Raw genomic sequence first — 13376 nt, 5'->3', positions numbered from 1 at the left:
ACAGATCTCTTATACAACTCATAAATGTATCAATACATTGCTGAAACCAGATGTTTCTAAATGTTTCATATTTGAACAATATATACATTGTTTCTCAACCTTCCTAATTCCATGACCCCTTAATACAGTTCATCTTGTGATGACCCCCAACCATAACATTACTTTGATCGCTACTTCACAACTGTCATTTTGCTACTGTTATGTATCGTCATGTAAATATCCGATATGCAAGATGTATTTTCATTCACTGGACCAAATTTGGCACATATACCCAGTATGCCCAGATCTGAATACTGGTGGGGTTGGGAGGGAGTTGTAGTTGCTGGGATTTATAGTTTACCTACAATCAAAGGGCATTATGAACTCCATCAACGATGGAACTGAACCAAACTTGTCACACAGAACTCCCATGACCAACAGAAAATACTGGAAGCGTTTAGTGGGCATTAACCGTGAGCTTTGGAGTTTTAGTTTACCTACATCCAGAGAGCACTGTGGACTCAAACAATGGTGGATCTGGACCAAACTTGGCATGAATCCTCCATATTCCCAAATGTAAACAATGGTGGAGTTTAAAATAGACCTTGACATTTGGGAGGTTTTTTTTTTTCTTCATGTCAGGAGCAACTTGAGAAACAGCAAGTCACTTCTGGTGTGAGAGAATTGGTCATCTGCAAGGACGTTGGCCAAGGAATGCCCAGATGTTTTTGATGTTTTACCATCCTTGTGGGAGTCTCCTCATGTCCCTGCATGAGGAGCTCGAGCTGGCAGAGCGAGCTCATCCACACTCTCCCCAGTTTTGAACCTCCAACCTGTTGGTCTTCAGACCTGCTGGCATAAGGGTTTTACCCATTGCACCACCGGAGGCTTCTTATTAGGGGGGTTGGAGTTGCAGGGATTTATAGTTTGCCTACAATGAAAGAGCATTCTGAACCCCACCAATGATAGAATTGGGCCAAACTTCCCACACAGAACGCACACGACCAACAGAAAATACTGTGGGTTGTTGTAGGTTTTTTTGGACTGTATGGCCATGGTCTAGAGGCATTCTCTTTTGGGCTGTACGACCATGGCCATACAGCCCGAAAAAACCTACAGCCCAGTGATTCCGGCCATGAAAGCCTTCGACAATACAGAAAATACTGTGTTTTCTGATGGTCTTTGGTGAGCCCTCTGTCACCCACTTGCGACCCCCTCCCCAGTGGTCCCGATCCCCAGGTTGAGAAACACTGTTGTGTATGTTCCAGACACACTTGAGCACCTCACTGGCGCCTGCCAAATCTGACAAAAGGTGTACTTCACAGCAGCTAGCTCTCTAGAGCAGTGGTTCTCAACCGGTGGGTCCCCAGATGTTTTGGCCTCCAACTCCCAGAAATCCTAACAGCTGGTAAACTGGCTGAGATTTCTGGGAGTTGTAGGCCAAAACACCTGGGGACCCACAGGTTGAGAACCACTGCTCTAGACGCATACTCCTTCTGATACTGAAAGTTATTTGTAGCTTTTATGGCTAATAATCCATTATTACCAACAAAAAGATAGGATGAATGAGTTGAATAAAGAGCAGATGAGTTATGCCTCTTTTATAAATAGCAATACCAGTATTCCAAAGAATGAAGGGATAATGAGAAATCTGTGCAGTGTTAAGGCCAGCAGTGGCTAATAATCCATTTGACTACTATTTTCTGTGTTGGAGACAATGTGCCTCTATATCACCAGTTGCTTGGCTGCATCAGGAAAAAAGTGGTGTTGCCCTCATGTGGTTTGTCTGATTCAGAGGAGCTTTATTTATTTTCTTGTCGAAGGCTTTCATGGCCGGAATCACTGGGTTGTTGTAGGTGTTTCCGGGTTATATGGCAATGTTCTAGAGGCATTTTCTCCTGACGTTTTGTCTGCATCTATGGCAAGCACCCCCAGAGATAGTAAGGATCCTCACTACCTCTGAGGATGCTTACCATAGATGCAGGCGAAACGTCAGGAGAAAATGCCTCTAGAACATGGCCATATAACCCGGAAAAACCTACAACAACCCAGTTTATTTATTTTGTGTCAAAAGCATTAATAAAATTAGCACAAAACTGATAAAATAAAGGAATCACAAGCGACTAAATAATTTTAGACCAAAAACGAGCAACAGCAACCACATTGCCTGTCGCTTTAAACTGTTCTTCCTCTGTGCATGAGGCAGGGCATTGAGGGCAAGCATACAGGTGTGGAGTTGTTTGTTCTGCTCTATAGTCACACAAGGTGGAGGATTTGTCTGGGTAGTGCCATTTAGCCAGGTTGTCTTTTGATCAGCCAACTCTGTTCAGGTTTTCCAAGTTGCTCAAAACAAAGAGGAGCTCTTCTTACGTTGTTAGTTTAAATGCTGTCAGGAAACCCTTATGTCCCAAGCTATTGGGGTTATAAAGTATTCTGGATCTTAATTTTGCATTAATTCTGATGACAGGGCTTCGGTCGCTCTCTCAGAACTCTGGTTTGTGTCTGTTTTGAAACATGTTTGCCCAGCACATCTAAGAATAGAGTTTGGCCAGAAATTAATAAACCTGCATTGATATAATCTTCGAGTTGTTGAAGGTTTTTTGGGCTATATAGCCACGTTCTAGAAGCATTCTCTCCTGACGTTTCACCTGCATCTATGGCAAGCATCCTCAGAGGTTGTGAGGTCACAACTTCTGAGGATGCTTGCCATCGATGCAGGCAAAACATCAGGAGAGAATGCTTCTAGAATACAGCCATATAGCCCAAAAAATCTACAACAACCCAGTGATTCCGACCATGAAAGCCTTTGACAATACAGATGTAACTGGGCTGTTGTAGGTTTTTTGGGGTATAGGGCCATGTTTTAGAAGCATTCTCTCCTGACATTTCACCTGCATCTATGGCAAGCATCCTCAGAGGTTTTGAGGTCATGGCCATTTCCCGAAAAACCTACAACAACCCAGTGATTCCGACCATGAAAGCCTTTGACATTACAGATGTAACTGGGTTGTTGTAGGTTTTTCGGTCTATATGGCCATGTTTTAGAAGCATTCTCTCCTGACATTTCACCTGCATCTATGGCAGGCATTCTCTCCTGACATTTCACCTGCATCTATGGCAAGCATACTCAGAGGTTGTGAGGTCATGGCCATATAGCCCGAAAAACCTACAACAACCCAGTGATTCCAATCATGAAAGCCTTCGACAAGTCATTACCTTGTTGGCTTGTGAGTCTGGTTGTAGGAATCCTGGGATCATTCTGAGTATCTTGCATTTTCCTTGGCAGCTTGGAGCAACATGAATGACTATGAAGATGCAAGTTGGGATGCCAAGATGTTTAACATACGTATTTTACCTTTAATAGCTTATCTCTGATTGAGAGTTGTGTTGCCATAGACCTAAAAAAAAGTACAGACAATCCCAAATTGTTGTAGGTTTTTCGGGCTATATGGCCATGTTTTAGAAGCATTCTCTCCTGACGTTTCACATGCATCTATAGCAAGCATCCTCAGAGGTTGTGAGGTCATGGCCATATAGCCCAAATAACCTACAACAACCCAGTGATTCCGACCATGAAAGCCTTTGACATTACAGATGTAACTGGGTTGTTGTAGGTTTTTTGGGCTATATGGCCATGTTCAGGAAGCATTCTCTCCTGATGTTTCACCTGCATCTGTGGCAAGCATCCTCAGAGGTTGTGAGGTCATGGCCATATAGCCCGTAAAACCTACAACAACCCAGTGATTCCAGCCATGAAAACATTTGACAATACATTAATACAGATGTAATCTTCCTCACAAAAGTCACAGTGAGATCCAAATTTGAGCTGCATCCACCATTGCCAAAGAAGGCTGAGTTTACAAGAGACTAGTTGCCAAGGAAAGGTCTCATATGATTTTCTTAAGGTGTCCAGACTTGCCCCAAACTGGATTTGGCCCCAACCAGTGTCAAGTGCCTTTGTGTGTGCAGTGAGCGTGCGGTGCCATGTACTCCATAAATCCTCTTGCGGTCAGTGCTCAGCGGCTCCTATGATTAGTTGCCCAAGAGCCATTTTGAGGGAGCAGACTGAGCGGCCCAAGAAGGACAAGAACTGGCCACATCCACAACCAATCTGGTTCTCCTTTAGTTTTCTTTCTATCAGATTCAATTGAACATATCTACAGCCCTCTTCTTGTAAATACATGCACAGGACCAGAGCAATTGCGCTCTGATGCCACTCAGTGTGATTGGATTGACTTTGGTTAGTGTCCATGTAAAGGAAGCCTCCCACGTGGTTCTTCTAACATTTTTGTGATCCAGGCAAAATGCCTTCCAAGAAGGCAAACATCAATTGCATGCTGTGCTAAGGATAATGTCAAAGGAATCGTTTCATACATTAGGAAGTGGAAGAGGACTTGCTTGGCATTCGTGTTTCCAATCTCTGCCATATTCTACATTGGGGAGTGAGCGTTGTTGCCTATCTGAGTAACTAATATGGATATTTCGCTGACCTGGCTTGCACATATTCAACAATATAATTCACAACCTGTAAGCAGGGAGGAACAGGGGTTTTGCAACAGGGAAGTCCCTCTTATACCGGGCACAGTGGTGCAGTTCTCACCTCGAACCCTTGCCAGGTTCCCCTTCCACCCCATATAACCAAGCTGCACAGTGACGCAAGTGTGTGTTTTATGCATTGTACCTAAACTGAATCTGCTGTTCTTTTGTCTGAGCAATGGTGTTGCAGTCACAAGTGAGCCCAGTTGGTGTTTTTGCTTGATGGGCCAAGCCTCATGTGCCAAAAAGCAATGCGCTCACCCTGCCTGTGCCTCCCGTGCCGTTCTGCCACTTGAGTATATATATGTATATATCAGGGCTGCCCGCGCAGTCCTGGACAAAGCTGCTTCTCCTGCCTGTTTGTTTCCGTAGCTGTAACTCTATTCTGCCTCATTCTGAATGTCTTAATATCATGTATTTATTTTTTGTTGACCAAGTAAATGCTTTTTTAAAGTTGCCTGGCTATTTCTTCTGCAACAACATAATGCCGATCACATTTGGGTTTTGGAAAGTGGCAAGGTGCATTGGGTTGAGTAACGTGTTTGTAACAATATATATTGATTAATAATAATTAATTATGATTAATAGAATAATTAACTTATTCTTTCTGAAAACAGTTTCACAGGGCCCCAGAATAATGCCCCCTTTTCCATAGGTGCCAAATTATCTTTTTTATTTGGTTGCAAGGGTCTTCAATGAGACCAAGCACAGCCAAGACTTTGAAATACCCAGGTTCAAATCCTTACTTGGTCATGGGAGCCCACCTTTGGCTAGTATTTTTATTTATTTATCGTGTCAGGGCAACCAGTCGATTATATTACATTTCTAACAGAACAAAGCAAACAAACAGACAAAACACAAAGTTTGCAAACTTGGTAGCTGATTAAATGTCCTTTGACCAGTATCTGGCCACTTGGAGTGCCTCTGGTGTTGCTGCAAGAAGGTCCTCCCTTGTGCATGTGGCAGGGCTCAGGTTGCATTGCAGCCGGTGGTCAGTGGTTTGCTCCTCTCCACACTTGCATGTTGTGGATTCCACTTTGTGACCCCATTTCTGAAAGTTGGCTCTGCATCTCGTGGTGCCAGAGCGCAGTCTGTTCAGCCCCTTCCAAGTCGCCCAGTCCTCTGTGTGCACAGGGGGGGGGGGGGGGAGTCTCTCATTTGGTATCAGCCATTGGTTGAAGTTCTGGGTTTGAGCCTGCCACTTTTGGACTCTCGCTTGCTGAGGTGTTCCAGCGAGTGTCTCTGTAGATCTTAGAAAACTATTTCTAGATTTAAGTCGTTGACGTGCTGGCTGATACCCAAACAGAGGATGAGCTGGAGATGTCACTGCCTTGGTCCTTAATGAGACCTTTGGCAAGTCATCCTCTCTTACAGCTTCAGCGGAAAGCCATGGCAAACCTAGGAAGACATCCTGCCAAGAAAACCCCATGAGAGCTTCATCTTAGCATTGACGTGAAACCAAAAATGCCTTGATGGCATGCATCAACAACAAACAAGGGCTTTCTTGGGGTTTGTTCAGGTGCCATTTCTCCTGCTCACTCCATCTTTCAAGGAACCCAACCCATAGTGAGATTTAGGGAACAATTATTTGAATTTAGAGTCCTTTGAGATAACTAACCATCCACCCTAAATGGGGTCTCCCTCATGACATCCAGACCTTGGATGAGTGTAAATACTCATATAACGCACAAAGATGTGTCATGACGTGTTCCTTCATAAGAATCATTCCTGGCTTTTAGTGGTTACCACTTTCCTTTATCTATCTTTTCTCTCTGGATAAATTGAACCAAATTGCAGAAAGATCCAATGAGTCAGTGAGGAAACCTATCCATCACAATGTTTCCCAGATCTCATCATTCCTTTGTGGGCCACCAACTAAGGCCAATAGGTCCTGATTCCATTAATAGCCATGGCTTCTGTTGCCTTCTGTGTGAATGCCTTATGTGGGGTCAGGGCTATCCAAAGACGTTCCACAGAAAGCTACCAGAAGCTCCTTTTTCAAAGTAACGTATTCCTGATGAAGCAAAGGTCCCTGCGTTGAGCTTTTTTAACTCTTTGTTTAAGCTGTGCAAAGTCAGAAGCCAGAGCCATGCTGTGTCTAGTATCATCTCCTGCTAAACATTCTGGCATTTGTGTCACTCTAATTTGCTAATTTCACAATGTTTCGTAGGGGGTATTTGTCACAAAGATGGGGCCAGAGGGAAGGAGAACAACAGAAGTGTTCAGTGTTGACAATCAGAAATGAGGAGACCATTAAGCAAAACCAGAGCATTAAGTACAGGCTGAGCATCTCTTATCCAGAACTGCAAAATTATCCGTACGTGGCTGAGATAGTGACTTCTTTGCTTTCTGGTGGTTCAATGTACCTAAACTTTGTTTCATGCACAAGCAAAACCATTAAATGTCTTATAGGTGATGTGTATAAGGTGTATATGAAGCATAAATGCATATCCTGTTTAGATTCCCTTCTCCAAGATATCTCATTATATACATACATGCAAATGCAGGGATTCAAAAATACGAATTCCAACATGCTTCTGGTCCCAAGCATTTCAGATACGAGATACTCAACCTGTATAATCTCGACAAGGAGTTAACGTCTCTTATCTTTTTATGTTGCAGTGGAACACAATTCTTGCAATGGAACCTTTTAAAAACCCAAACTTTATTTTTGTTGTTTTGGTTTGATTTCGACCCCCGTTGCCCCATGACACATACATCCGTATGACACATACGGATGTATGTGTCATGATTCCCAAAACACAAACAGCCTCTTCCCATTAATCCTAATATCAATAATTGCTATTGACTTTGTACATAAACTTTGTCTGAATCCTGAATTTTTGGGACCTTGGCCAAGCTGTAAATTATATTCTGAATAAATGTGCTCATTCGAAAAAGAAAAAAAGCATCAGAAACCGTGAAAAAGTCCAGTGTTTCTTTGCATTGTTGTTTATAACACGGAATGAAAGACACCGTTCAATAACAACCCTCCGTTCTTGTGGCACGTGATGTACTTGATATCCAACATGTTTCGCATTCTTACATTTCTGGATTTCAAACAAGTAAACTTGCATTGATTGAAGTTTGGGGTACTATCTGCTTCCAAAAAAAAAATATTCCAGTGTATAATGAATATTTACCTTCATAGAAATATATCTCGGGATAGCTTTGTAGTTCTGTGTATCCAGAGAGAGACATTTATGTTGCGGTTTATCAGTCTATGCGGAAGCTACCCAGTAGTCTTCCCAGCCCTCTAGTTGAACCACATAGAGTCAGAGTAAAAGGAAAAACAAAATTTACTCTTGAGTAGTCAGAGTGATGCATGCCATATGCCAGCAAATATGGAAAACACAAGAATGGCCATCAGACTGGAAAAAATCAACTTATATCCCCATACCAAAAAAGGGAAATGCGAAAGACTGCTCAAACTTCCGTACAGTGGCCCTTATTTCTCATGCCAGTAAGGTAATGCTCAAGATCCTGCAAGGAAGACTCCAGCAATACATGGAGAGAGAGTTGCCAGATGTTCAAGCTGGGTTTAGAAAAGGCAGAGGAACGAGAGACCAGATTGCCAATATCCGCTGGATAATGGAGAAAGGCAGGGAGTTTCAGAAAAACATCTACTTCTGCTTCATTGACTACTCTAAAGCCTTTGACTGTGTGGATCATAATAAATTGTGGCAAGTTCTTGGTGGGATGGGCATACCAAGCCCCCTTGTCTCTCTCCTGAGGAATCTGTACAAGGACCAAGTAGCAACAGTCAGAACTGACCACGGAACAACAGACTGGTTCAAGATTGGGAAAGGCGTACGGCAAGGCTGCATCCTCTCACCCAACCTTTTTAACTTGTATGCAGAACACATCATGCGAGGATGTGCGGGGCTTGAGGAATGCAAAGCTGGGGTGAAAATTGCTGGAAGAAACATTAACAACCTCAGATATGCAGATGACACCACTCTGATGGCCGAAAGCGAGGAGGAGCTGAGGAGCCTTCTAATCAAGGTGAAAGAAGAAAGCGCAAAAGCCGGGTTGCAGCTAAACGTCAAAAAAACCAAGATTATGGCAACAAGAATGATTGACAACTGGAAAATAGAGGGAGAAACCATGGAGGCCATGACAGACTTTGTATTTCTAGGGGCAAAGATGACTGCAGATGCAGACTGTGGCCAGGAAATCAGAAGACGCTTCCTTCTTGGGAGGAGAGCAATGTCCAATCTCGATAAAATAGCAAAGAGTAGAGACATCAGACTGGCAACAAAGATCCGCCTAGTCAAAGCCATGGTATTCCCTGTAGTCACCTACGGATGTGAGAGCTGGACCTTAGGGAAGGCTGAGCGAAGGAAGATCGATGCTTTTGAGCTGTGGTGTTGGAGGAAAGTTCTGAGAGTGCCTTGGACTGCGAGAAGATCCAACCAGTCCATCCTCCAAGAAATAAAGCCTGACTGCTCATTGGAGGGAAGGATACTAGAGACAAAGTTGAAGTACTTTGGCCACATCATGAGGAGACAGAAAAGCCTAGAGAAGACAATTATGCTGGGGAAAGTGGAAGGTAAAAGGAAGAGGGGCCGACCAAGGGCAAGATGGATGGATGGCATCCTTGAAGTGACTGGACTGACCTTGAAGGAGCTGGGGGTGGTGACGGCTGACAGGGAGCTCTGGCGTGGGCTGGTCCATGAGGTCACGAAGAGTCGGAGACGACTGAAGAACAACAGTCAGATAAATATGCAGCTTTACAAAATAACCAGCCTTGAAAATAAACTTAGTCCATTGCAGCAAAATAACTCACACAAAAGTCCAATGCATTAAAATCATGCATTCTCTGCTTCTTCGTTGGTGCAAGAAGTCTTGTAGTAAATTGTTCAGGATCTTCAGCAAGTCCTGTAGTATAGAAGTCCCATCCAGTCTCTTCCTGATCACCATCTCTGAATACACCATGAAGCACTCCTCATAATATACTCCATGCAGGGAGTGGCTCAAGCTTAATTCCTTAATTGTCCAGGTGTTCTTCCTCAACACGCACCCATACAGGCAATGATCCTTGTAAAGACTTAGCATACATATGCACATTCTGTAGTAATTTATGTGCAGTAAAAGGTAAAATAATAACAATAAAACTTTATACCCCGCCACTATCTCCTAAAAGGAGTCAACATGGCTTATTGAAGCACATTACAAAAATTAAAAAACCCGATCCCAATTAAAATCAATAAAGCATATTACTAATTGGCATTAAATCGAATAGTACAACATCCCAGCCACAGCCAGTGTCAATATTATATTGTTTGGGTTGTTGTAGGTTTTTCCAGTCTATATGGCCATGTTCTGGAGGCAATTTTTCTCCTGACGTTTCGCCTGCATCTATGGCAAGCATCCTCAGAGGTAGTGCTTGCCATAGATGCAGGCGAAACGTCAGGAGAATAATTGCCTCCAGAACATGGCCATATAGCCCGGAAAAACCTACAACAACCCAGTGATTCCGGCCATGAAAGCCTTCGACAATACATTATATTGTTTGGTCCTTAGATTGGCAAATATAATAATTTCCAAAGGCCTGCCTGTAGGAGCCATGTTTTCAGCTCCTTGCAAAAACATTGTAATGTCGGGACAAGCTTAATATCCCCATGGGGAGGGTGTTCAAAAGACGGGGCCACCACGGAGAAGGCCTTCTCTCTTGCCCCCAACAGCCATACTTTGAACGGAGATGGGACCAAGAGTAGGGCCTCCCTGGCAGATCTTCGGGCCCACAGCGGTTCATAGAAGGAGATGTGGTCACAAAGATGGGGCTTTGTAGGTAATAACCAACACTTTGGATTGGGTCCGGAAACTAGTTGGCAGCCACTAGAGCTGTTTCAATAGGGGCATAGTATGCTCCCTATAAGCAGCCCCAGTTAGTAATCTGGCTGCCGACCTTTGCACTAATTGCAGTATCTGAGCTGTCTTCAAAGGCAGCCCCATGTAGAGTGCATTGCAATATTTATTTATTTATTTAAAACATTTATTTTCCGCCCTTCTCACCCCAAAGGGGACTCAGGGCGGCGCACAACATATATACAGCAAACATTCAATGCCGGGACAACAATTCATATACGCATACAGAAACATTGAAAACATTTATCTCAATAATAAAATATACCATTTAAAACCGTCCTGGTCATCAGCGTCAAATCTAATTGGCCTGATAATCTTTCCTATTTCTGCTTTATTGCCCTGTCCTGAAAGCTTGGTCCCACAGCCAAGTTTTTACCATCCTCTGAAGGACAGGAGGGAGGGGGCCAATCTGATCTCACCAGGAAGGGAGTTCCATAGCCAGGGGGCAATCACCGAGAAGGCCCCGTCTCTCGTCCCTACCAATTATGCCTGTGACAATGGCGGGACAGAAAGCAGGCCCTCCTCGGAGGATCTTAATCTCTGCAATGGCTCATAGGGGGAGATGTGTGTTCATAAGGGGAGAAGGCAATTATGCTGGGGGAAATGGAAGGAAAAGGAAGAGGGGCCAACCAAGGGCAAGATGGATGGATGGCATCCTTGAAGTGACTGGATTGACCTTGAAGGAGCTGGGGGTGGTGATGGCTGACAGGGAGCTCTTGCGTGGTCTGGTCCATGAGGTCATGAAGAGTCGGAAGTGTCTGAACGAATAAACAACAAACAATCCATAATCTATTGCTATCTATAAAACACAGCTTGATTATATGTTCACATCCTTTGGTGTCCCCCATTATCCAATGTATGTTTGCAGCATGATCCCTAGGGCTCTTCCTTTCCCGAGTCCAAGGTGGACATGTGTCCTTTCTCACTCCATAATATGGCAAAAGCCTTTGTTGTAGGTTTAAGATGTGTAGGAAACCAATGCAATGATCCTGTGTTGGCTGCAATCCCTGGTGTGCCCCTTCTTGGGGATTGCAATGAATACTGAGAGTGTCCAAACCATGAGCCATGGCTTTGTTTTCCATATTTGTTGACAGACACATACAAAACATTCCTACCATCATAAGGGAATACAGTGATCTAACATAAGCCTTAGTTAGAGGATAATACAATCCCTGGTCTTTTGGCAGGGCATGATGAAGCCACGAGATGAAGACCATAATCCATGAACTATGCAACACAGCTCCGGGGTCTCCCCAAAGTATGAAGAAACACTAATTCTATCATGTTAATTGAGATGCCAGTGACATTTTGCTCAGCCTTGGCTTGCGAATGCAGCTTCATCAACACGAGGCAGGAGGACAACAAAATGTCACAAGCTCTCTTGTGTAGAAGGCAAAGCCTCAGCCTTGCAAGTGGTATCATCCATCTTGCAAATGGCATTGTCTTGGAAATGGCATGAATTGGTTGGACTCAAAGTTGGGAAGCTCTCATAGGAGATGCTTATTCAGGGAAGAAATCTGTTGGTATAGAAATACTGCCAAAGTCAAGATGGAAACATCTAGTCTTCCAGTTTTCTCTCCTTTTTCTCTCTATGCCTTGCTAGGTAATGACCCACTCTTGGTTAATGGGTAATGCATGAGGAAATGCTATGTTTTTCAAATGTAGGTCAATAGCAGTTGGAACTGAACACTCTGGGTTTTAATTAGGCTTTTAAGGAAGCAACTCAAGATACTGAAGCCTAACCTTCAAACATCCCTCTTCAGAAAAAGGACCTCTGTAAGGACACAATATAGAGAAAGAGAATGCATATGGAGAAAGAAGGATTGGGATGACAGGAAGCATTTGGTGATCAACCTGGCTGCTGCTCGTTGGACCATTTGAAGCTTCCGAACAGTCTTCAATAGCAGGTCCTCTTAGAGTGTATTGCAGTAGTCTATTTGGGATGTAACCAGAGTGTGGACCACCATGGCCAAGTCTGACTTCTCAAGTTACAGGTGCAACTGGTGCACAAGTTTTAACTGTGCAAAATCTCCCCTGGCCATGTTGCAACCCAGAGCAGGAAACTGGACCCTCAGACCACAATCCAGCACACTTGACTTCAGGAAAATCAATCCTTTTTTATTGAAGAAAGGTGAGTACAAAAATAGAGGAAATATGCAAGGTAAAAAGCCACAGTAAAAATCAGCAACAAGAAATGTCCATGAACAAGATCAAAAACCCACAGTAACACTGCTAAATCCTGGAACCTGTTAGCAATCCACTAACCGTACTTGAAGCAACTAGGAAGCCTCTTAGGAATAAGGCCACTGGAATCAGGAGACCTTCCAAGAATGATGCTTGAATCTGGAACAATGCCTGGTCTGAATTGGCATCCAGGCATGAGGTACTTAAGGCCGAGAAATCTATTACGTGACATGCCAGAAGGCTTTGTTTGCATTTCTTTCAATCTAGCTGACCTTCGTACACTTTGAGATTCCCCCCTGCTCTGCCAAATCTGCCCTCTCCTATCCTCATTAGAGAGACCAGGTGTCAGATTCTCTGGAGAACTGAGATTGGAAGGAAAGGGGAGTGAAAGTTCACCGCTTGGCTCTGAAAGATTCTCATGGGAACTTTCGCTTTCCAAGCGTGCAGGAGTTTCACTACACAAACCATCATCTTCTACATTGACCTCAGAATTGACATCTTCATTAGTATCAGGAAATACAATCAGAGAATCAGGTTCAGGTTCACACACAGGCTGAACCCCAACAGGCCATTGCTGAAACCTGTGGTTCCAGTCTCAGCAATGAGTCCATGATCACACCCAAGCTGCGAACCTGTTTCTTCAGGGCGAATGTAACCCTGTCCAACACTGGCTGTAACCTTATACTCTGTTAGGCTTTGCAACTGACCAGGAGTATCTCTGTCATGTCTGGATTCAGGACTGAAGACCAACAGGTTGCAGGTTCAAATCTGGGGAGAGTGCGGATGAGCTCCCTCTGCCAGCTCCA

This window comes from Anolis sagrei, chromosome 5 (genome assembly GCF_037176765.1).
Source record: "Anolis sagrei isolate rAnoSag1 chromosome 5, rAnoSag1.mat, whole genome shotgun sequence".
Classification (NCBI taxonomy): Eukaryota; Metazoa; Chordata; class Lepidosauria; order Squamata; family Dactyloidae; genus Anolis; species Anolis sagrei.
This window is presented reverse-complemented; position numbering follows the sequence as displayed.